Here is a 25,257-nt window from a genome sequence, read left to right as displayed (position 1 = left end):
TGGATGGATGGATGGATGGATGGATGGATATATGGATGGATGGATGGATGACATTGAAGGGCCATTGTCTTTCTCAGAGAAATGATGCTCAGAGAGCTAAAGAAACTTGCCAAAGCTACCATAGTGCACATTTGTCATTCACTCTCCTCCTCCAGGATCTGAACCTCCTCCTTCTTTTGGAGAATCCCCTCCCATTTGAATGTGCCTGGAATACAAGAGTCTAAGTTGGAAGTGGGTTACTCCATTTCTTAACTACATCCAGTCCTGCTGTGAGAAGTCAGCTTTCATCTGAGCCTTGTTCCTTTATAAGATGGTTTCTTTCTCTCTAGCAGCTTTTAGACTTTTCTTTTGTTCATGAAACTTTTAATTGCTCTAAAATTTGTCTAGGTATGGGTTTTTCTTTATCTCTCTGTGTGGTACGCCACAAGTCTAGTCAATCGAGAACTTTTCAAGTTCTTTAATTCTAGGAAATGTACCTCCATCATTTCTCCCAAATATTTCCTGTATTTGGTTTTTAGTTTTCTCTTTCTCTGGGACTCCTGTGATCTGGATGTTAGCATCTTTACTTCTTTCCTCCTTATATCTTAGCTTTCTTTTCATACTATTGTCTCTTTCTCCTTGCTTGCTCCCTTCTGGGAAAGTTCCCTTAACCTTATCTAATTCATTCTTCAACTATATTTATCCTACTATTTATGTTATATATCGTGGTCTTTATTTCAACTATTTTAATACTTAATATTTTCACTTAATTCTTCTCATGATCTCCTATGCTTGTTTCAAATTGCTAATATATTCTCATTTTCTTCAGGATATTTATATCAAGCTCATTTTATATCCTCCTTCTGTTCATTCTAATATTTTTGCTTGCATAGTATGTATTGGGGGACTTTCCAAATTAGGGTACTTTCTGACCTTTGAGCTTATATTGAAAGGGGGAATCAGCTACCCTCTGATACTGCACATCAGGAAAAGAGTTTAAGGAAAGGGAGGTGATGCACCCAAGCACTAGAACCATGGCCCCTATTCCCATTTGCACCTCCTTTACAGAGAAGCACCACGGAGGTGGGTGGTTTGTTCGTAATTTTTAAAATCTATGCTTCTTTCTTGCTTCTGTACTTTCTTCAGTGTTGATCTGGGGAAAGGAGTTGCAGCTGCAGTCAGTTGGGCAACTGTCAGGAAGTACAGATTCCAAAGAAGTAATTAATTAATTTCAACTAAAAGGACAATTAAAAGAGGAAGAACTCCCATGTGAAGCAAAGCTGGTTCCCAGCTTGTGGGGACCTGGACTGCTGGCTCTGAGGGTCCCTACTGTCGTCTTTGCCGTACAGTCTCCCAACGGTCCTACACCTGCCCTGCAGAGGCAGCAATGGCATCCAGAGTCCCGGCCTCGGTGACCCCGTCCACATCTGCGTCTGAAGTTTCTGCAGCACTCGGAGACTGATGCAAAGTTGCTAAAGAGCTTTCTTCACGGGTCGTTTCAAACACGTGCCACAATTGCCCAAGCAAGTAGGAAGGGAAGGCGGACTGTCAGCTATGGGCTGGACTTCACCAAGGAAGCCGCATTGGCTGCTACCACTGTAGCAGGGATGGGCCGGGTGGGCGGGGAGGACACAGAGCTTCAGGCTACCCAGAACAGCGGGTCTAAGAAACAACAGGGCCTTGTTCTGTATCGCTTACTGAGAAGCGTCCTCAACATCTCTTTGCTCTGAGGAAGTCATTTCCCTGGTAACAAAGGCATGTCCTTGTGTCCTGTGCAGGGAGTCTACAGCAAAAGGCCAAGGCTCTGGAGTGTGCGTGCGCACCGATGCTGAGCTTTGAAACGGATTTTTTGGCAGATGCTCATATACCAACAAACTACCTTTTAACCCTGTTTCCTTAAAGAGTTCAGAGTTATAATTTTCAAAGGTCCATAAGTTAGAAAGAATCAGAATGACAAATCTTTTGAATGTCAGTGTTTGACCCTGAACTTAGACCTGAATGTTTCAGCCTCATCCCCACTGGTCAGGCTCAAAATCTTACTAGCCATTCCTCTCGATGCTAAAGGAGGTTCCTGTTCCTGCTCCTGAATACCACATCATACTCTCAATTTCTTTTTTAGAGGGAGAGAGCACACAAGGGTGTGTGTGTGCATGCACAGGGTTGGGGGGCTAGCAACAGGGGGAGGGAGAGGGAGAGAGAGAATCTTAAGCAGGCTCCATGCCCAGTGTGGAGCCCGACACAGGGCTCGATCCCAACCTGGGACCATGACCTGAGCTGAAATCAATTGTTTGCTTAATAGGTTAAGCCCCCCAAGCACCCCATACTTACAAATTTGAGTTAGAAACATTCTATCATCTAAAGTCTATGTATTATTATTCATGTATACTTTTACAGAGATATAATTAAAATATCTCAGTGACATGTTGTTATTATACACAAAATACCAGTGAGTGAATAAGATAATAATAGTTGTCACATATCAGTGCTTTATATACACTAATTTATTTGTGCCTGTCAACAAGTAAAACAAAGACCATCAAAGGTAAGGGGCACCTGACTGGCTCAGTAAGCATGTGACTCTTTTTTTTTTAAGATTTGTTTATGTATTTGAGAGAGAGAGCATGTGCGCACGTGCTTGCACGCACCCACACCTGAGCAGGGAGGGGCAGAGGGAGAGGGAGAGATATAGAGTCTCAAGTGGACTCCCTGCCGAGGGTGGATCCCATGACCCTGAGATCACGACCTGAACTGAAATCAAGCGTTGGACACTCAACTGAGAGAGCCACCCAGGGGCCCCGAGCATGCGACTCGATTTTGGGGTTGTAAGTTAAAGCCCCACATTGGGTGTAGAGATGAGAGATTACTTAAAAATAAAATCTTTAAAAAAATTTTAAAAAAGAAGACCATCAGAAGTAATAAATAAGTGGAGAAGAGATGGATAGATGGATGGATGAATAGATAAAAATAAAAACAAAGTCTAGTGATTTGCGAGACAAAGGAGAACAGGCTACTGAAAAAAACTCACTGTGTAAGTAAAAGTTCACTGAGAGGGAAAAATCAGTTTTTAAAGTCCTGGGGGTAGGGAGGTGTTCATGTGGTTACTGCTAACTAAGGATTGAAATCCACTACTCTGGAGAGGACAGAAGGAGTCCACGGGGTTTAAAAACAGTTGGCTGAAACAAACCATACTGCTCATTACTTAGGAAAGTCTTCAGTTAAGACCACTGAGTCTGGGGTCTCGGGGTCAATACAAGGTCCTGGTCCTTTATCAGCTCCAGCCGGTCAGAGCCAGCTGTGAGAAAAACACCGAAACCGTCAGCTGTGAGAAAGACACCGTCAGTTGTGATCTCTTCTTCGCAAGCACCACTGTAAGCAGAACATTTTCCTTTACATTCTTCACCACAGCCTTTAAGAGAGTGCAGGTTTTATTATCCCCACTTTACAGAGCAGTAGATGAAGGCACAGGAAATGTCAAGTTCTTTGCCCAAGGTCAAGATAGGATTTGAACCTGAGAGGGGGAGTTCAGAGCCCACACTCTTAACCCCTCAACAGCTGTTCACAGATCTAAAATCAATATGGATGTATGTTGCTTATGTAAAATAATTCAAATTATTTAAATTACATTTACCAAACTTATTTCCCCATCTCACCTAAACTAAATGAACAAATATTAATTCAAAGAGTACCATGATTAGTACTATGACTACACGCTAGGTTTAACTTGAGATCTGCCTGTAACCTTGGCAAATTGTTGAATATTTTATGAAGACAAGAAAGGATATATTGGCCTTTTAATTTTTGCATCTTCTGTTGCCATAGGAACCAAGTCTGTCTCTCTACAATCCTACACATTATACCAAAACCATCCTGAAGGAGCAGGATTCCCCTTTTTAAAGACTTTCTCGCTGGCATCCCCTCCACCCATTCCAGACTTACCCACTCCACTATTTTAAAACCTCACACGAGGAACATTTTCTAAGTGAAAATTATTTGCAATTGTTTGCTCATTTATCCCTTTCCTTGCATCTTAAACTCCATCAAAAGTGAAGCATCTCTTGGGTTTAGAGGAACAGTTAACATTGTCTTCTCATCTGGGGAGATTTAATTTTTAGAAATAGACAATCTCTGATAAATCTGACAACTAAGAAAGTTGGCTCAGCTGCTTAATGGAGTTTTTAGCTCCAAAGGAGTGTCACCCAAAATAATGTAATGTGACTTTCACCTCACCAGTGAAAACTGATAGTCCCCAAATTTTAAAGACCAATGATATGCCATTGGAATAAATGAACTGCCTCCCGAGATGATTATTTTAACGATAATTATTAGGTGTACACATGTCAGTGTGTTTGTTGGAAAACTCCGTATGATGCAGCATAAGTTATACCTCCTATGTACATGGGATTCAAACTTACACACAACTGTGTGGCTTCCCTTCTTGCCAAGTCTATGGGTTACAAACAGAAATATAGAGTAAGATTTCATTGGAAGAAAGAGTTCCGTGGCCAAGAAAACACTAAGTAAAGGACTGCAGTATCTTCGAGGCCTTTTACAACACAAAGATTCTAAGATTCAATATTTCAGAAGAGCTTCTGGCAACTTGAATTATTTTTCAGCAATGAGTTCCCACGGAATCAGTTATATTCTTTCTCCAAATTTCTCTTGTAAATGATGATGATCATTTATAGGCTGGTATTAAGAATCTTATCACTGAGAACTCTTTCCTTAGACTTGGCACTGAGCTCCAGGCAATTGAATTAATTAGCTTGGAAAGTACCTTCAACTCCCACTTCTCCAGGATGCAAATAACCAGAGAGCTCAAAGAACCAGATTTATTTTCTGCACACATCTTTTCTAGAAGGAAGTGAAAAATGTCAATATTATGACTATTGCTAATAATGCTACTACCAATAATCATAATGATGGCTACTATTTATTGATAAGTACTATTAAAGACTTAATATTTAAATTTTTTCTTTATTTGGATATGTAACATATTACTTGCCAGAATGCAAAGGGCATAAAAGAAACACAGCATCAACAAATTAAATGTGTGTGTGTGTTTTCTTTTAATTCCTTTCCCCAGTCCCTTGGTTCCTCTCCCCAGAGACCACCACAAAGATTAGTTTATTAGGTATCCTTCCAGGATGACAAAACAAGTATGTATCGCTATATTGTAAATCATATATATACACATAAAAATATATATGTATATAGTATATATATATATACATATATGTATACATGTATATAGTATATATAGTATACATGTATGTATATATGTATTTCCATACATATATATTTTTTCTGTTTCCCATGTGAAATACAGCATTCCAGTGATACCATTCGACACCTTCTTTCTTTTAATATCTCTTAGCCCGTTCTTTTTTTTGTAAGATTTATTTATTTATTTGAGAAAGAGAGAGAGCGCGCAAGCAAGCAAGAAGAGTGCAAGTGGGGGAAGGGGCAGAAGAGAATATCCAAGCAGACTCCTCGCTGAGCAAAGAGCCCGACATGGGGGCTGTCAACCCCAGGACCCATGAGATCAGGACCTGAGCTGAAAGCAAGAGTCGTATGCTTAACCGGCTGAGCCAGCCAGGTGCCCCTCTTAACCAGATCTTTACATAAGCCTCTTTCTTTTAATGGTTACATGGTATATTATTTCTGGATGTACACATTTTTTAAAAATAGAAACTTAGATGAGATAAAAATTTTTTTATAGATTTTTTTTCCAAGCTGTTACATTTATGGCACTCTATAATAATAACTAGTGTTCATTATGATGACACTCATCTGTTTTTAGAATCATTAAGATAAAACTAAAATTATGTTTATGTTTAGCATAATTACCATATACCTATAATCTAGCATGTTTGTTATAATTTTGCTTAAAATCATATTCTCAGTAGAATTGTTTTGGGACATCAAAGATCCCTGAATACTATTTATCTCACTATCCACCCATAGGAAAGCTTTCTCATATTCATTCATCACACACACTATTCTTCACTACCACTAGATGGTGCTCACACATTAATGTCTACCTGAGCCTCAGGGACAGTCCTAGGTTAGGCCCCACACTGGACAAGGCCAGACCTGACTGAAATTGCACCACATGAAGTATGTTTTAAGCCCCATCAAATTCATCCGGATCCCCAGAGTGAGGAGGAGAGTGGTAAGCTCTAGTCAGAAAAGCAGAAGTCTCCTCTCAGTGGTGAGGAAATGACTAAGGCGGGTGGGGGTGCAAGTGGCTGGCCCAGTCTTTTCCTCCTGGTGATGCTTCCAACAGCAACTTCATCTCCCACTCCGGGAACTGGCGCAGTGATGCTGAAAGGTGAGGCCGGCACCCCGCTCGCAAGGACAACTTCCGTGACCTTCCATCCACCACGGCCTGGCCGGCATGCGCACTGGGGAGAAAAGGTCTAGACAAAGCACGCCTGCGGGGCCCTGCGGTGTGCTGGCCCTGCTCCGCCCGGCGGGGGGCGCTCTGGAGCAGCAAGGCCGCTTCTGGCAGCCAGGCCACTCGCCACGGGGGCAAACATCCAGATTCCCGCAGGCTATGAACGAAGCTTCTCTCCGCACTTCCTGCCGTTCTTTCCATTACATTCAGTTTCTGAAGTAACTCTTGAGGCGCTTCCCAAAAGAAACACGAGGCTATACTGACTCCACCCGAAGACAAACCCCCACATCGAGGTCAGTTTGCAAACACGACCCAGCGCGTGCGCGGCGTGCCAGCTAACGCCGGCGGGGCGCAGGGGAACTGAAAGAGCTTCACGAGAGGCGGCTCCTAGGCTGAGAGAGGCGTCACGTGTGGAGCGGGAACGGCCGTGGCAAACATCTGCGGGAAGCGGGGCGGGCATGCCGAACACCTCGGAGTCCCAGGGCTTCCGGGACGTCCGTCCGGAGCCCCCTGCGGGGCTGCGTGCTGCGCAAGCCCTGTCTGGACCGAGGGCCCTGACGCTCGAGTCTGTTTTGTTTAAAGCTGGAACCCCTGGTCTAATGCAAACGGCTCCGTTTACAAGTGAGAACCCTGAAGCAAGCTGGGGACTTGCCCTAAGTCAGACACGGTGGAGACCGTTTTGGATATGAGCCGGAAGGGAGAACGAGGAACAAGAAAGAATCACATTTCATCTGACCCGTGGGTTAGAAAGGAATATTTGCCAAGCCATGTGAACCTAAAGGCACTTTATACTTGCCTCTCAGGTTCAGTTAAGAGATACATTTCCTGTTACCAGAGACACAGACGTGGAGCAAGACATATTTCATACTTAACCCCAAGCCCACACCCTGAGAACTTGAAAAATATCAGAATACTCGTATCCATTGTCCAGATGCATTTTTTTTTATTTTCCACCTTTTCAATTGCTCTCTTAAAGCCCTTTCCTACTCTTTGTCAAGTACAGTCAAGAAAAGGGCAACCGTCCCTCCTCGGAGCCTGATCCAAGCCCACTCAAGGCCCTGATCCAGACTTGGCAGTGGCTACACTGGTTAATGTTGGCAAAAAATCCTATCTCATTATAAAATATTTTCTCTTTCTCACCAACTTCTGTTCCCCCTTATTTCACAAATGTGAAATTCATTTCAGACTAGCTGCAAGAACTTGAGTTAACAGGTGAGTTGGGAAAACCAAAAGAGAGCACGAAAAGATTAACCCTTTAAAAAGTGGTGGGAGATCTATGATCCAGGTCACAAGGAAAAGGACCCTGTTGCTTTTCTACTCCCCTGGTGAAGAGAAAACAGAGGGTGCCCCTCAGTTTCCTGCCATATTTAGGTGAAGAAAGGCCACCTCAAACCAACGTAAGCAAAAAAGGGAATCGATTAGCCCAGGCAATGGTAAAGTCCAGGGATGGAGCATGCTTAACCAGAGGCAGGTGTTCAAATACCTGTCATCAGGCATCTATTTCTCCCTCCCTTGTCCCCACTTTATTCTTGTCTCCGCCTCATCCTAACTCAGACTTTCCTAAAGGGAAGGCAAATTTCAACAGTTGCAGGCATACAAGTGTAAAGCCTCCCAAGAAGAGAACACCTGTGTCCCAATGGCTCCAGGTATCGGGAGTTGCAGCTCATTGGCTTGGATGGTACCATGTGCCTCTCTTTGAACAAAGTGATTTGGTTCTGATGGGCCAGCCTGTGTCACATGCCCACTCCTGGCATTGGGATTTGAGAACTAACCAGAGGTCATGTCCTACCAGAACGGAGTCTTAAAGGACAGAACCCAAACCAAGGGCCAAGCATTAAGAGTGGGGTAGTTCTCCAAAAGGGAAAGATAGGTTCTGGCACTGGAAGAAGGGATGTGAAGCAGGCAAAAACCCTTCATCTGCCCAGTTCTGCTGCTCTCAGTGATGATGGGATAAGGCACACGTGGTACCCTTGGCCGTCTCGAGATCAGCTAGCTAACAGCAACTGTCAGCTAAGCTACCCCGCCCATTCAGTGATGTGCTCGTCCAACAAATGTTTATTTGTAGAAAGTTCTGAACTTGGACTGAGCTCACGCAGGGAGTGTTGTTGGGTAAACTGGCTTCCAGGAGCCACTGTGTCAGGAAGTACTGCAGGCTGATCAAATCCCCAGGGCCACACTTGGAGCCTCGGCTGACTGTCAGCTACTTTTTTCTTCCTTCCTGCAGACCCCGGGCTACCAGCCGTTTTGTTTTTCTGTCTACTCAGTTTCCTGGTAGTTTTTTCTTCTCCTAAGTTTGAAGAGGCCTAGGACACACCCTTCCAGCTACCTTTGACACTCCTGAAAACGAGGAGCAAGATTTTCTTCTTCATTAGAACTAGAGGCTCACGGAGGACTGGGGACAGTTCAAAGATACAGAAGCCTTATAGTTTCCTTATGCTCATTATTCCTGATCATCACCCTTTTCAGGTTCCTAACCTTAAGGAGTTCCTGAACCTTCATGACATCTCTGTCTCCTCCTACATGCATGAAGTGGAACCTCCAGAATCTCTCTCTCTCGCCCCGGTAGATGAGCAGTCCCGGCTACCACTTCCTGAGCACTCCCTCATCATGTCATGTAATCCTCACCTCTCCTCTGAGGGAGGTTCCTGTCTTGCACAATCTAATATTGCCCATCAAAGAGGACACTGGGGGCTGGAGAGATGAGGTCACTTGCCTGAATTTGTATGACCGGTCAGTGACAGCAAGGGACCAAACCTAGGTCTGCCTGACACTGAAGCCCAGCTCTTGACCATTACACACTGTCCTCTGTGGCCCTCTGCTTCAGAAAGCCCTCTCACAGCCTGGAAGCCTGAAGGCACAGAATGACAAGACCGAACAAGGGCGTACTGGGAGGCCACTCAGGAGCCCCCAGACTCAAGAGCGCCATTTGCAGCTCCAGTGGTACAGGGATTTCAGTCTCCATGTCTGAGGATGCACCCCATCCCCACAACCAGCATACACAGAAGACGTTAGCATAACAGGTTTTCTCCATGAGTTACCCCAGCCGGTGCCCAACAAGAATCACCTCTGTTTTATGTAGTTGAGTGTTTCTCTACCTTATTCCATCCATGTGCCCTTCTGATAAGTGCAAAGTTCTTACTACCACTGTCCCAACGTCTGGAATGGTCGGTCCCCGGTGGTTTCTTCCCTTCCATTCTGTCTTTTGCATTACTCCATCTCACCAGCCAAAGCATTTCACTGAACTTCACCTCCTGTAGTTTCAATTACAAGAGAAATCCCCTTTTATAGTCTCCATGTATAAAACTATTGTGCGATAGTGAATATTATTTTCAGAATATGCCCAGCCACACCCAAAATATTTAACAGCTCAGATGGCATGAGCCCCAGCCTATCAGAGCTGCGGCTGGCCCTTCCACCACACTGGGGACAACCACCAGAACTTCAGCCCGCCCAGCCTGGAGTCCCCGCAGCTCTTCCTGAGGGCACCTCTCCCACCATCACAAATGAGAAAAACTGAAGTAGGTCCTAGTGTTTCTGCGAATGTTGCCACAGAACTCCACCACGTGAGGAAGAAATAAAAAACGGAGATTGTATAACTCTCTTTCTCCTTTCTTTTACATAAAACTTCCTTCCTAACTAATTTCTTCTTGTACGAGGGAAGAGAATTTTCAACCATGAGTAACAACAGCCCAGTGGGCTGCTGTGTGTCAGAATGTGGACCATCAGGTGGCATCGCCCTGCTACTCATCTCAAAATGCAACTCTTAGGAAACAGCAGGTCCCTATCCAGCAGCCACCCACTTAGTCCTCCCAAAGGAAGCTTGTGAAGTAATGAGGGTGTGAGGCACTTGGTTTCATAATCCATGAGCACTGACCCAGTTCTGGAAGAAGAAGCCAACACCCAAACCTAAATACTTTTGCTCTTTTTTTTTTTTTTAAAGATTTTATTTATTTATTTGACAGAGAGAGACACAGCGAGAGAGGGAACACAAGCAGGGGGAGTGGGAGAGGGAGAAGCAGGCTCCCCGCAGAGCAGGGAACCCGATGCGGGACTCGATCCCAGGACCCTGGGATCATGACCTGAGCCGAAGGCAGTCGCTCAACCAACTGAGCCACCCAGGCGCCCCCTTTTGCTTTTGCTTTTAGTAGGTGAGGAGTGTGGTGACACGGCAGGGAACTTGGAGGACCCGTACCCCTCCTGTGAACAGGGCTCCCAGCATAGAGCCTCGGGTCATGTCAAAAGTGAGGAGTACTGCTCGGCCCAGCAACACAGCAGGAGGGCCCCAAAGAGAGAGAGGGCCAGAGTCAGAAGGAAGGTGAAAAGTTTCACAGATATACTGCAGCTGCTGAAAGGATTTATTATTAAGTGCATGATTCCCAGAAATAATTGGAAGCTCTTTGCAAGGACCACTTCTCCACTGGAAGATTCAGAAGGGGAAAAAAAAAACACACACAAATAAAAACATTTCACAAAAAATAAGGCATATTTAATTCGATATTAGATTCAGTCAAACTGTATGGAGAGCCTGTGGGTAAGCATTGCCAGGAATGTAAAGGTGGGCTTCCATCCTCGAGGTCCTACTGCAAGCTCACTAGAAGTAAGTTAAGGTATGTCTGGGATTCTGAAGAAGCAGAAAACTGAACGATCAGCTCTTGAGAGTTCTTGAGGATCACCTCAAATCTCCAATACCTGGGCTGAAAAAGCCCCAAAGTTCCCCCAATATTAACAATTTCTGGAATTAATCTCTCTTGGTCCTCTGCCAGCTGCCAAGTGCCCTTTAGCCACGCCTGCAACACACCGCCTCCCTCTCAGTTCTGGGAGAGAACACACTCACACCACACAGAAATACACTGTAACAGTACAAGTGGACTGAAACAACCCAAAACTCCGACTGTAGGACACTGGTTACGTGTGTGATGGTCCATTCATTAAATGGAATACTAAGTAACGTTTATAAAGCTGAGTCCCAGGGGCAGAGGTAAATTGTCGCCAGACCAAGGCAAGGGTAGAACATTGAGCATACAGGTGACTGTTTAAGAAAAAATGCATGAACAACTATCTCCAGAAACGTGGTTGCATTTGAGAGAGAAACATGAGGTCAGGGGTCAAGATTAAGAGGAAGCAATGATCCAGAGTTACTTTGAAACATTTCCAATGAGGAAGAAGGGAGGGAAGCTGCCCACACAAAAGCATTAGGGAACGAGTTTCAACTTCACTGACAATGTCCTGGAGAAGGCAGAGGAGGGCTTTATATCCACAACCCACGGAAAACTGCAGATTTCTGGTCCCATAGTCCCTCTTGGAACACCTGCCACCAGGAGCTTCTCTGCTGGCCTCTCCCAATCACACAGTTAGCTCTCAGGCTCTGTTCATGCGTTCTCCTTTCTCCACACACCGAACTTCAATTCTTCTCCCTCCTTTAAAGCCACTAGATGGAAACTTTCTTCTTCAATGACCTCCCGCTAAACCAATAAATTTCTGTGTGTGGTGGGAATCATTCCACTGCTGTAGAATGTAAGAATTCCCACCCTGCTTAGTTTCTCCAAAGAAAGTGAAATCTGGATGTCCCCGGCCACCCTGTTCCTGTCCCTCCTTTGTGATCATCAAAGAACTCCAGTTCTAAAGTTTCTAGGATCCAGGAACATGGAGCAGGGGCCCTGGATGCATCGGGGTAGCCATCCCCATCTCCTGGCCCATGGTCCAGCTCCCCAGCTCCTCTGCAGGCCCCTCTGGTGGTCTCACCACCTCCAGGCCACGTGAGGCCCAGGGCATTCCCCCTGGGCCCTCAGGTCCTGAGACTCAGTGCTCACCCCCAGGTCTCCACCAATTCCTCTGCTTGATTCACGCTGGGTGTTTCACAGCTCAGGATGCTGGACGTGAGAGGCACACAGGCCCCCAATACTCAAGACCGGCCGCCTCTCTCTGCCCTCTGAGCCAGGCCACTCCCTTCCCTTCAAAGCCTACCCCCCATCCCCTCCTTTTCCAGCCTCTCCTTATACTTCAAAACTAACACTTCCATCATAAAACGTGATGGAGCATAACACTGACCCCTTCCCTATCCAGAACAAGACAATCCAGAGCTCAGAACACCAAGGCCTGTTTGTCCTGCCTGCAAGGGGGAAAGAGAAGTTATCCACACCACAAAACCCTCCCCATGGTAACTATTGACCCAATACTCTGTTGCACCTTCCTCTCAATAAATCTTTGTGCTTTATAAAGGGGAAATACTTTCCATAAATAAATAGGGATACTTTCAAAGGGAGGTAAGGGCACTTCTTAGCCAGAGTAGCTGAAACCCATTTTCCTACATTTAACATCAATTTACTATTGATTTACGGAGAGTAATTTTCATAGTAAAACAGCACCTCACAGCATAGACAAGCTTCCCAAGGTTTGGCAGGTGAGCCTGGGCACAAAGAGGATTTTCTCTCCTCCTGGCCAGGACATATCTCCTACTGGGTCTTCTTCTGTGGAAGGAAGGTCTTTGGTGGAAGCATAACCCCGAGGGGTTCTGATTCAATTAATCCAGAGTGGGACCCAGGAAGGTATTTTTTTAAAGCTCCCCAGTTGCATCTCATGTGCAGATAGGACTGAAAGCTGATTACATATGGGCCTAAGGTTGTAAATTTCATCGGTGCTATGAATTGCGTGTCCTCAAATAATCATTCTCTGTGTGTTCTCCAAGTATTCATGCTCCACACAGTCCCCAAACCAACAGGTGTAGATATCCATGTCCCCTTTTAGGGCTAGGGCCCTTCCTCCTCCTGGGTCTCCCTTGCAGTAACAGGTGTTGGAAGTGGAGCCCCCAGGCACGACCCTCTTTAGGGATGGAGAGAGAGGAGAGCGGAGACCCTTTGGCCTCGGTAGCCAGATAGAGTGTGGCAGGGCAGGGCAGACAGGATATGCTGTGGCAGGCCTTGGGAATGTTGCACTTGGGTGACCCCGGGTTTCGGCAGCGGAGTGGCACAGCCTCAGCTCTCTAGCTGGCAAGGCCCGGACGCCCACTTCTGTGCCGCTCTGCCCACGTCCGTGGAGGGAGACCAGCACTCCAGCTCGCTCCCCTTCTTTCACCAGTTCCGCTAGCTGGGAGCTCCACCACTGCTTTCCTGCCATTGACGCAAGGTGACCACTGACTCTTGAAGCAATGAAGACCTAGGAAGGGCTTGAAGCCAATCAGGCTGGTAGAGAATGGAGATGTCACTCAAAGTGTCCCTCTAGGTCCTATTGCAAATGGACGGGCCTGGTTGCACAGCTGGGCCCTCACCTCCCCTAATGAGGATGCTCTGCACCAATATTTCTAACCTACATGCTTTAAAAAGCACATTTCCCCAGATTTAGGGAGGGGATTCAGGAGACTAACATGTAACCCCCCTGCTCTCAGCTTCCCATGTGTCTGGGGGGGTGGTCTCAGGATGCAGTCGGTGTCAGGTGATGCTCACCAGAGCACGAGAAAGGCCTTGAAGGCTGGGTCTGTAAGACATTTCATCAGCACAGACCCTGGCCACCAGCCACTCGCGCAGCATCTCAGTTTGAGCCAAGATTCAGATGTTCCCTCCTCTGGGATGAGATGTTCATTCTCAGAAAATACCCTCTGTTTCTGAGCACGCCTCTGTTGCTCTCACATGCAGACTGGAATTCGTGGCCACGTGTCCTGACACACTGGCCCACCTCGCTGGGCCACACGGCGGCCTCACGGTCCGGCTCAGGCATCGCCAGCCACGGGGTGACCATCTGTCTTCTCCAGAAATAGTTCGAGTTTTTAGTAATTCGGAGTTCAAAAGAGAATCTTTAAAATTCCACATCCTGAAAATTGTAGAGAAATGACTGTCCCACGGCCCTGAGAAGGCTGTGCTTGTTTTCTCTCCCCTCCCCACTGCCCACCAGCTGCCCAGGGATTCCCACTGTTCGACACGGACTTTCTCACTCAGGCTCCTCGCAGCTCCCTGGTAGCCCCATGGCAGCGGAAGTAAGGGACTTGGGCCTGGGACATTCCCTCTCTCTTTTATGACCCTCTGTTGGTCAGCTCCCAGCATAGGCATGATTTACTAAATGTGGGATGTGTCCCCTCATGTCTGTAGCTTCCGGTCCTCTAGGTTCCCAGGATGGTACCAAGAGTGATCACACTGCTTTCATTTTTGGCCCTTATTGTTTCTTTTTTTTTTTTCTTACATAAGTAAGACATGAACACATCCTTACTGTACAAGTTTCAAATAATATAGAAGTCTACAGAGCAACGCTGAAAACCTGCACCATCCCTCCCATGGCCACTTTACCTCTCAGAGGCCACAATACCCACCATTTGCAATGCATGCTTCTAGCCGCCTTTCTAGGCATTGACATCATATGTAGTCCATGGAACTATGCACCTATGTCATTTTTTATTTCTCACTATTTTACATATAGATATGATTTTGCTACTTTTAAAACTTGATAGGTTTTTCACTTGGGAATCTTTCATGTCAGGATACATAGATACAGCTTGTTCATATACCCGTGTATATATATCATACACACACACACATAGAATTCTCTCATAGCCTACATTTTTATCTTCGTACAAAAGATAGTCTGTATACATGATTCTGCTGTTTGATTTTCAGACCCTAGAAAACTCAGCTCATGTGCCTGAGGGGTCTCAGGCACTGTTCGTATTAACAGCTGCATCCTGTTCCATCATTTGGATGTGCCAAAATGTTTTAACCAGGAGCCCACTGAGGAGCATTCTTATTACGAACATACTTGTCATCCATCTTCAGTCGAGCCTCACATTCTGTGGAGGAATCATGAAACCAGCGGGTTGCTGTGTGTGACAGGATGCAGGGCCGAAGGGGGTGGGAAGAGGGCCCCTGGGGAGCTGTTTCCTCTTGATTCACCTCGTAACACTCCTGGAGATTTTGTTCTATAGTTACCGTCAGCTCGGATCTTTATTTTCCAGTTTCAGTTTCTTTCAGGTTTCCCTCAAACACTCTGCACCAGTCACTCCCAATGGCAGCTCCACACGTTTGTGCCCAGCGACTGTCTCCGGGTGGGACCTGCTGTCCTTTCCACCACAGACACTCTGCCCCTGTGATTCATTGCCTTTGAGCATCTCAACTCAGGTGTAAGGAATGGTTTTTACAACCGGCTGCACCTGGAGGTAGCTTCTACTTCTATAGAAGGCAGGTGCTGTGCAACTGATAATCTGAAAACACGAATTTAAGCTTTGGATGCACTGGTGACGACTTGACCTAGGTGGTTTGCTTTCCTCTAGTGCTGCCTTCCTGGGCAAACAGACCTTCGACCTCAGTTAGTTGTAGGGTCACTGTAGCCAAAGTAAAGTTGCGTTTTCCAAGAAGGGTTTGAAACTGCTTTTTAAAAAAGATTTTATTTACTTGAGAGGGAGAGAGAGAATAAGTGGGAGAAGGGGCAGAGGGAGAGGGAGAAGCAGGCTCCCCACTGAGCAGGGAGACCGAAGTGGGACTCGATCCCGGAACCCTGGGATTTTCTACGACCTGAGTCAAAGGCAGATGCTTGACCAACTGAGCCACCCAGATGTCCTGCTTTTTTTTTTTTTTTTTACTTTATTGTTTTGTTTCTGCAGGTCCTATTTGGTCACGCAATCAAGTATCCACCAAGTGCTTGCCTAGGATCCAGAATTTCCTGTCATTGAGCATAACTTCTTTTATATATAGGATTTTTTAATCCCTGCTACTGACCCAATTTTTCATCTTCATGTGGCCATCAATTTCTCCCATTCTTCTCTTTCATGATCTTCTCCTGGCTTCACCTGCCTCCTCTCCAGCCTAGAGCCCAGGCCTGGCTGACTCAGCCATGTGTCAGAGTCTACAGTCCCCTGTCCCTTAGGCTCTCACTATGCCTCCTTGACTTGCCCATCCTCAGCCCCAGAAGCACTCCCCCTGAAGGTGTGCCCCTCCTTCTTGCCAAGGTTAACCCTACTGCCTGCCCTCTGTCCCCTACCCTCAGTTCTGGTCTGTGACCTGGCGCCATCAACCACCCTCTTTACCACATATATTTTCCTCCTTCAACTGGTTGCTTCCTCTGCAAAAACAGATTTTAAAAATGTACTCAATGCTCCCTCATACTAAAGACTTTTCTCAACCCTGCTATTTCCTTAAATGATTGCGCTATTGTCGCTTCTCCTTCCGCCAAAATTCTTTAGAGGTTATTCTGCACTGGTTTTCTCCACTTCCTTACTGCCAATCACTACTTTACATAAGTAAAAAATTAAGCACAAAAGCAAGTAGATTCAGTGAATAAGGTATGAAGGGGAAAATAAACCCTCTGCCCAGGAGGGAGAGATGAACAAGCAGACCATAGAGGATTCTGAGGGCAAGGAAACTACTCTGCATGGTGGATACAAGTGATTACACATCTGTTCAAACCCATAGAATGTACAATACCAAGAGAGAACCCTAATGTAAACTATGGCCTATGGGTGGTTATGATGTGTTTACGTAGGTTCATCAGTTAAAACGGCTCTAAAAAGTAAAATCTAGTTTAAAAAGACATACACCTGAAACTTATATAATGTTATATGTCAGTTATACCAAAAAAAAAAAAAAAAAAGAGAGAGAGAGAGAGAAACCCTGAGGAAATATCATAAAGTAGGGTTCATAGTCGCCCTGGAGGCAGAAGGCAGAGCAAACAGGCCTTTTTTTTTCCCTTATAGAGGGTACAAGGAAACAACACGGATTCACATACCCACATTCATACACTCCACATGTGTGTTAACACACAAACACACTCTCATATGGCCTCATCCCTTCCCAGCTGTATGCTCTGAGGATCTTTAAGCTGAAGGCTGACCATACCCTAAGTTGATCCCAAGTGAGCAGCTTAGCAGAAGTCTTATCTTGACCCGAAAATGATGCTAGAGTAGGTGACTCTCAAGCCCTGCTCTAGTATGTGGGGTGAGGTCCAAGGTACCTAGGCCTTTGTGTTAGCTCTTCACTGCAGTGAAAAAAATCACCCCCAAACATATCCACCTAAAATAACAGGCATTTTTTTATTTCATACAGTTTTTGAGAGTCAGAAAGCCTGAAACAACTGGGTGGTTCTGGTCCAGGGTCTGTCATGAGATTGCAGTTAAGATGTTGGCTGAATTGCAGTCATCAGAAGGCTTGACAAGGGCTGGCGGATCTCTTTTCAAGATGGCCTACTTAATGGCTATTGACTAGAGGCCTTAACTCTTTACCACATGGACCTCTACATGGGGCTACTTGAGTGCCCTCACAATATAGCAGCCGGCTTCCCCTAAAGTAAGAGATCTAAGAAAGAGCAAGGCTTTATATATATATATATTTTTTTTTTTTCTATTTTCCAGGGTAGGGGGGAGAGAACCCACTGTGGGGGGGTCCCAGAGAGGGACAAGCAGACTGCACACTGAGCACAGAGCCCCATGTGGGGCTCAATCCCACAACACTGAGATCATGACCTGAGCCGAAATCAAGAGCCAGATGCTTAACCAACTGAGCCACCTGGGTGCCCCCACAATATCTTTTATGACCTACTCTCAGAAGTCATATGCATCATTTCCAAAACATCCTGTTGGTTAATAAATGCCTGCTCTATTCAATGCAAGAGGGATCCACACAGGATACAAATCCCAGATCAGTAGCACCGAAGGCCAGCTTGGACACTGGCTCCCTCAGCTTTACAACAGTACTTCTGCCTGGTTCCTAGTGTCCTGCCAGTCCTTGCTGATTCCTGGGTGGCATTTTGTTCTGCTTGGTAGACTTCAAACTGCCAACTCAACAGTGGTCAGTTGTGACTTTAAATAGTCTCCAAATCTCCCTGAGTCTGCTCTCCTATCTGCAAATGGCAGGTACCTACTCTAGGGGGATATTTATTTATTAAATTATTTAGAGAACCTGCCTCGGGAAAGGAGTAATTGAAACTGCTAAAAACATTTAGGCCTGGAAGGCACTGCACTCGGTCAAAGAGGTAGATAAAACAACCTGCGGAACAGCAGAAGTGGCCATCTTTTATTTCAGTGTTTTCAACTTGGTTTGACTAAGCAAGATAAAGTTCCTCTTGGTGGCTTACCGCTTCTAAGAAGTCTGCCCTGAGAGTTGGCCATGAAGACTGCTAGTTGCCTCCCTAACATCCATTTCCCCTTTCTTCCTCCTACAGAGCTCCAGCTGTGCTCAGGAATCCACTACTCCCCAACATAGCTCGTCCCCTCAGGACAAGCTAAAACCATCTCCACTCCAGGCAGTGGGCCCGATCATCTCCAAAAGTAGAGTCATTCCATGCCTTTTGCTAATCTTTGGGCCAGGAATGAGCCTGTGAAACAATCTGGATCAGTAATACAAGGTGAGGTTTACTGTGGGAAAACTTCCTAAGTGACCCTTCCTAGCTTCCTCAAGACATTTTTGTTCACAGAAATGAGGCATCCCACCATCAGGCTGAGGGTGAACCCATCACATGGGCAAGGGCAGGGAAATGGAGGTAAGGCCACTGAATTATGCCAGCCATAAAGCTGGCCTTATTTCTAAAGGGCCTTATGTATATATAAAATATATATATATAATTGTTTAAGCCAGTTTGAGTTGGGGTTTCTGTTCCTTATAGCCAAAGTCATCTTAAGAAACACAAGAATAATTAACCAGTACAGAAAACCCTCTGGCTTCTGATGTAGCTACCTTGAGAAGGATCACAGAGAAGCAGACCCTTGCTCTTGATGGTGAAAGGGGATGGTAGACAATAAAATCAGAATACCACATGCGGTACAGGAGAAGGCTGACTGATTATCTGTCTCTTCTTGCTGGCCCAGAGAACTCGGGTAGCAAGCATACAGCAATGTGCTCAGGGAAGAGAGACCCTGACTTTGGGGTGGGCATGTGAACCAGTTCCAGCCCAGACTTCCCAAGGGAAGTCTGCTGGGGAAAAACATGGAAGGAGGAATGCCCTCCCTGCCTGTGCCACCCTCTACCTCCCACCTTTGAACACAGCCGTGTAAAGGTGATGCTTGGGCCAGCTGCAGCAAGCTGCCATCCTGAGGGAAGGACCAAGAAAATCGCAGAGACCCTTGCCCAGGGCCCCGGATCACTGAGCCTCCGAGCCACCTTCCTACCTCTGAACTGAGAGCCAAGAAAAATAAACCCCTAATCAAAACTGATTTTAATTGGGTCTTCTGCTAATTTACACCTAAAATATCCAAACTGATAAATCTGGTTGGAGGCTAGGGCTATCAAAAAAAACCTGGGGTATTATATTCTGCTTGTTCACATGATGCTCTGAAATCTAAATCTACGTGTTTTCCCTCGAAGTACCCTAGAAGCCCTTAAAGGAAATCCAAGTCACAGCCCAGGGGGAGTCCTTAACTTTCCATCTCTCTCCAGCCACATCTGATGCTTGAGTTGGGGTTTCTGTTCCTTATAGCCAAAGGACATGGGTATAATGCCCTGTGGGCTATCCTACCTTGGCACCAATGGTGGGGAAAGATAGAGACCTAATGTCACTTCCTTACTGGGGCCCCTAATAAAGAGATTCCTAATAAAGGGCTTAGTGTGCTTTGGCATGATTAGGTTAAGGAGATGAAAGCAGTAGGGCTTATTCCCTCCCATGAAGCCAATAGCAAAAGTAAGATCTACCTGTAGTAAAACACCTAGAAAGGTCAAGGATACAGTCCTGAACTTAAATGACAGCAATAGACCTCAGTGGAATCCAGGGACTTCTCAGTCCCCTATATTAGTAGGTGATACACTAGACCGAGACTGAGCCTGGATCTTGGAAAAGGTGGCAACAAGGGAGACTTTCCAAATATATGGTGGAGCCTGTTGAGAAGCAGCCTAGACTTCTGACCTTGGTTGAACTTCAAGTCTTCCAAGTCATCTGGGATCCAAAGTATCCAAAGTATCTACCTTTCAAGGTTGCTATGAGGATTAGAGATGATGTATGTAAAGCCCCTAGCCCCAAGCCTGGCACACAGTAGGGACAAAGTAAGCGGTAGCTATCGGTGCTACTGAGTTCAGCGCTGAGAAACCCTGCGTAGAAGTGGAGGGTGAGGAAACAATCCAACCAAAGGGACGACAGTTAGAATCAAAGTCACTGGTCCTCTGTGGTCAAATCTAGAGAGGTCCAGAGAGAGAGACAGCACCAAACAGTCTGACTCTGAAAAAGGGCACGGCCTCACGCCAGAATTTTGATGCGTCTGAGGTTGGAAAGGGCTTCTGGTAACGCAGCTCATTCACCTGGACTCCTACAGCCGCACATTGGCAGGGCTGAGAGCGGCCATGATTAGTCTAGGAAGTCTTGACAGCAGCTCAGAACCACGGCAGCCTGCCACCCGCTGAGCTGCCCCTTCCACCACCACGTCAAGCCTTGTGGAAGCCAGGAGTGGTCTCAGGGTGAGCTCTGAGAGATCCTCAAAGGTTGGCCTGCTTCAAAGCATTCCTTAGAGACTTTCTATGATCAAACTGCATTTAGGTATGCATTGTGTTACTTGGGAGATGTGTCACAGTCATTAACTGATCATTTAACTGCAAATCTATCCACTCTTAAAATACACCTAGTACGGCTCCTCAATGCCATGTATAAAGTCCTCAATATTTAGCTTGGTAAAGGATGCCCATCTGCCTGCTCTGCGGCTGTCTCTCTCCCCTGTCCCCTGACCTCCTACCCCTTATGCTCTATCCACACGCAGCTACATCCAATACCAAATGCCATTTATGTCCTTCCTGCTTCTTCCTCCTTCCTCTGCTCGCTGTGCTCTTCCCTACCTTGTAGACCCACAAACATCTCATCTCTCAAGATTTAGCCTCGCTAACCCTTGTCAACCTTTCCCTAAGCACACTGTAGGCAGAAATAACCACTCTCTCGGTCACCCTAGTGCCGATACATACTTCTGTTAGACCACTTAGAATATTCTATAACACCCGTGTCCATTTCCTGTGTCTGTATTCCCTGCTGGACCATAAACTCCTAAGGGCTGGGTCTGTATGAAACGGATGTTCGTGTCTGGCTCAGAGCAGTTGATTTAAAATATTTGTTGGATGGAGGCATGCGTGAATGGATAAGGACCAAGGTGTCTCTGTTAATCTTCTGGGTTCTGGTAATACAGGGATGAAGGCCCTCTCCCTGCCCTCCAAGAGCTCAAGGCAGATGACAGAAAACAAGTAACAAAGGACGATGAGATAGAATAAGTCAGGCCACAGCATGTGAGCCCAGCCATGGGCATGTGATCTCAGCTGAGTGTCACCCATTCCGGTGGAGAAAAGAGGCGTGCTCAAGGATACCTCCTACAGGAGTCAACACATGATCTGGATCTGGATCCTGTTGGACCAGGGGAGTCAGCCACAGAGGAAGGGGAGGGAGCGGCACATTAGGCAGAGGGATGAGCAGGTCCCAAGCAATGAAGGTGTGAGTAGCAGCAGTGTGGAAATGGCTCCGACTCCACCGAGCTGGAATAAAAGGAGAAATGTGGGGGAAAGACAGCAACACAGATCAAGAGGCAAGGGAGGACCCATCACGCAGGGCCACAACCTCACTAGGGAATCTGGAGTTTTTCCTTAAAAAAAAAAGGAACACTTCTAAGAACAAGAGAGAACATGGTAGGATTTGCAAATATAGACACCCCCCAGGAGCAGTGTGGGGCCAGGCCGTGAGGCCAAGATGGAGATTCTAACAAAATCTAGCAGAGAACTGATGAGGGCGGATTGAAGGCAGGGCAGTCAGATTGAGAAGGGCGTTCAGACCAGAGGGGTCCAAGGGAGGCCAAATTGTTAGAGTCTGGTCACTCTGTATAAAGAAAGCGGGGCCCGGGGGGGAAGTGGGCATACAGATGCCACCCCCCCAGGTCAACAGGGCAGATGCTGGTGCTCGTGGGAGCATGCATACCTATGGAAGAGAGGAGAGCGGCTTCAGTTTTGTTCATGCTGAGGCTAACACGCCTCAGGAACCCCCAGGGGGGTCTTCTCAGTAGGCAACGGGCTGTCCATTCCTGAGGCTTAGGAGAGAAATCTAGACAAGAAAAATAGACGTGGTACTCCTCAGCAACCAGGTGCTAGCTGGAGCTACGTGGGCAGATGAAATCTTTCAAGGAGGGTGTATGCCCAGTGGGAAGAGGATCAAGCCCCAGGATATACCACATGTGTGGGCAAAATTCTCAAGAAAGAGTCTGAGACAGGATACCCAGAGATACAGGAAGAATTAAAAAAAAAAAAAAAGGCCACAAATGACCTTTTGAAGAAGAGAGCTTCAAGAGGGGACGGTGACCTGCGTGGTCAAGTCCTGCAAAGTGGCAAGTCAGGAAAAAGCCTGAAATATGTTCATGTGTGGCCAAATTTTCCCAGCCCTCATCAGCCTGTGGGTCCACACGGGGTCACATGAATAGTACCAACCACCGTTTCACCCACATCGCTGGCTTGCTGCCAACCATCTGCAGAGCAGGACCGCCACTCCCTGAAGAGAAGTCCTCCGTCTCCCATTATTTCTCTGAGTGCCTGGGAGGACGGTGCACAGGCCCAAGAAGAGTGCCCGAGTGCTCCTCCACACACACCGGCATCTGATGTCCACAGCACTTGGGGACAGGTCCTCCCCACAGCCCCCCTGAGATGCCCCCGAGGTTAAAGGGGTCCATGTCTGGAAATGCCAAAGCGACATACCATGATGCTGAAGCAGAGTATTCCACACTCTGACTTCTTCCCTGAGCTGAAGCCACAACATTTTCTGAGAAATGAAGAGGACACCCCCTGTTTGTCATCTGTTTGTGCTCCATGTCTCACAGAGTTCCTCCTGAAAATGCCTCCTTTGCCATGTGGCCGTCTGTCTTAAGGCCCCAAACTCCAGTCCCTGGGGCTGAGCTGTGGAGCGGACTACAGAGTCTCCGCATATCCCAGGCTCTGCCCCAGGGACCCAAACCCCCAGGGGACCCTGTGTACACAGATCTTTGGGGAAGTTCACTCCACCAGTTTACCAAAAACTCCACACCCACACTTGTGAATTAGTCTGTCAGGACACCTGGCTACACAATGACTTAGCAAAGGAGTTGCAGCGGAACAGCTGATAAGGAGGTCAGATTGCAATGAGGTGAGGAAAGAGTGGGAGGTGGGGAAACTACAGATAGCAAACAGAACAGCAAGTTTTCTGACATTTGACTGTGGGGAAAGGTCGAAGGAGATGAAAGGTGGTGGTGGTTTTCAACCAGGAGGGACTTGAACAAAGTTGCATGCTGGCTAAAAAGAGCCACAGAGAAGGACAGGTGACCCCCAGACACCGGGAAGACAAAGGCTCTGAGGAAATAGCCAGGTACAAGGCCTACCGATGAACCTGGGGCCCAGGGAAGAGAAGGTGGCACCCCTGAGGTCCCTGAAGAGACCCTAGGCCCCGGGGAGGAGGCTGGCCACAGGAGCGCCCACAAAAGGAAGGAAGTGAGTGGAAGAGGTGAGACAATTTGCCCTGTGCTTAGGCAGGAAGAGAGTGGGGCCAGGGGCGGGGCAGGACAAGCTGCCTCAGGCCCACCCCACCCCCCACCCTTGCCCCTAAGCACATTCTTCTTGTTGACAGAGATCTCAGTAGCTCCCTCTCTGTGACACAAATTCTGGGTTTCTCATTTTGCCATTTAATTTTAATAATAATTAGAGCTGCTTCTGGGAGTCCATCTTCTTCCGGAACTCTGTCAATTACATGATGCTGGGGACTCCACAGACATGCTGATCATGGAAGGGTCCCTCGCTGGCCCCAGCCCCACCCCTCCTGAAGGAGTTTCAGTGTAAAACTTCCTGCAGAAAAGAACAAAATTTTACTTTAAAAAAAAAGTGGTGTGGGGCGCCTGGGTGGCTCAGTCGGTTAAGTGGCTGCCTTCGGCTCAGGTCATGATCCCAGGGTCTGGGATCGAGCCCCGCATCCGGCTCCCTGCTCGGCAGAGAGCCTGCTTCTCCCTCTGCCACTCTGCCTGCTTGTGCTCTCTCTCTCTCTCTGTTAAATAAATAAAAATCTTAAAAAAAAAAAAAAAGTGGTGTTTCCCGGATTGATTGATTGAACTTCCTGCACACAGAGGGGTCAGAACTGAACCTAGAACAGAAGACTCTGTCCGCCTCCCCCACTGGGGACTGTGGGCTGGCCATGCAGGGGACAACATCACAGTTCCCAGCTACAGCCCCTGCTTGAGGTGAACGTGGTAGCCCAGTTATTACACCACTTCATTCCCAAACACTGAAACACTGAAAACAAAGGGGCACAAACGGAGGGTTAAACAGAGAAAATTACCCTCCTTGAACCTGCAGTTTGAAATCCAGGTGTGTGCTGGAATTTGCTTTCATGGTAAACTGATGTTCAATGGTCCCAAAGTCAAATGCTGATGGCCATAAAGAAGCAGATGCCTCCAAGACAGGAGCTAGCCTGTGGCCTCCAGCAAACGGGAGTCACCGTCTGCCCTGCCGAGAGGGACAGCAGCTCCTCAGGCCCAGCTGCTGCCACAAATCCATGCGACCTGACTTTTCAGACAGAGATTGCAAGACCAGATTCTCCTGTGAAATCTCCGGATTTTTAAGGGTTGGGAACTAATTCCATTAAAGCAATCACAACCGCCAACACCCATCAACCGGGTCAAGTCAAATGCCTTCAGAGCCACGTCAAGATTGGATTCAGAGTCCCAATTTCAGTTTCATTTCCTCTAAGGTGATTTCCATGTTTCGTGAGAGATTCTGTTTCTGCGTGAGCGTTGGCGGCTCTGAGAGGTAAAACAAAGATTGGACTCCTTCCTAAGAAGTCACTGCTGGCTCAGCGCCCTCCCTGGTGCTGGTCTGCATCCTTGATGCTTCCCCAAAGGGTAATTTGACTCTGCTCTCTGCCAAAGGGCAGGCGCTCCTGAAAAAGCTGAGGACAACACCGACACCCTGGACGTAGCTATTGATGAAATACAAGTATGCAGGGGCGCC

The 25,257-nt window shown here is 46.8% G+C and overlaps 1 protein-coding gene across 1 annotated transcript in view; it reads right to left on the bottom strand.

The window, feature by feature from the left end:
- Positions 1-25,257, bottom strand: part of RHOBTB3 (Rho related BTB domain containing 3) — a 155,899-nt gene that overhangs the window by 8,633 nt on the left and 122,009 nt on the right. The window lies entirely within an intron of this gene.

The sequence above is a fragment of the Mirounga leonina genome, unplaced genomic scaffold (assembly GCF_011800145.1).
Source record: "Mirounga leonina isolate KUSES-001 unplaced genomic scaffold, KU_Mleo_1.0 Mir_168, whole genome shotgun sequence".
Classification (NCBI taxonomy): Eukaryota; Metazoa; Chordata; class Mammalia; order Carnivora; family Phocidae; genus Mirounga; species Mirounga leonina.
This window is presented reverse-complemented; position numbering and strand designations above follow the sequence as displayed.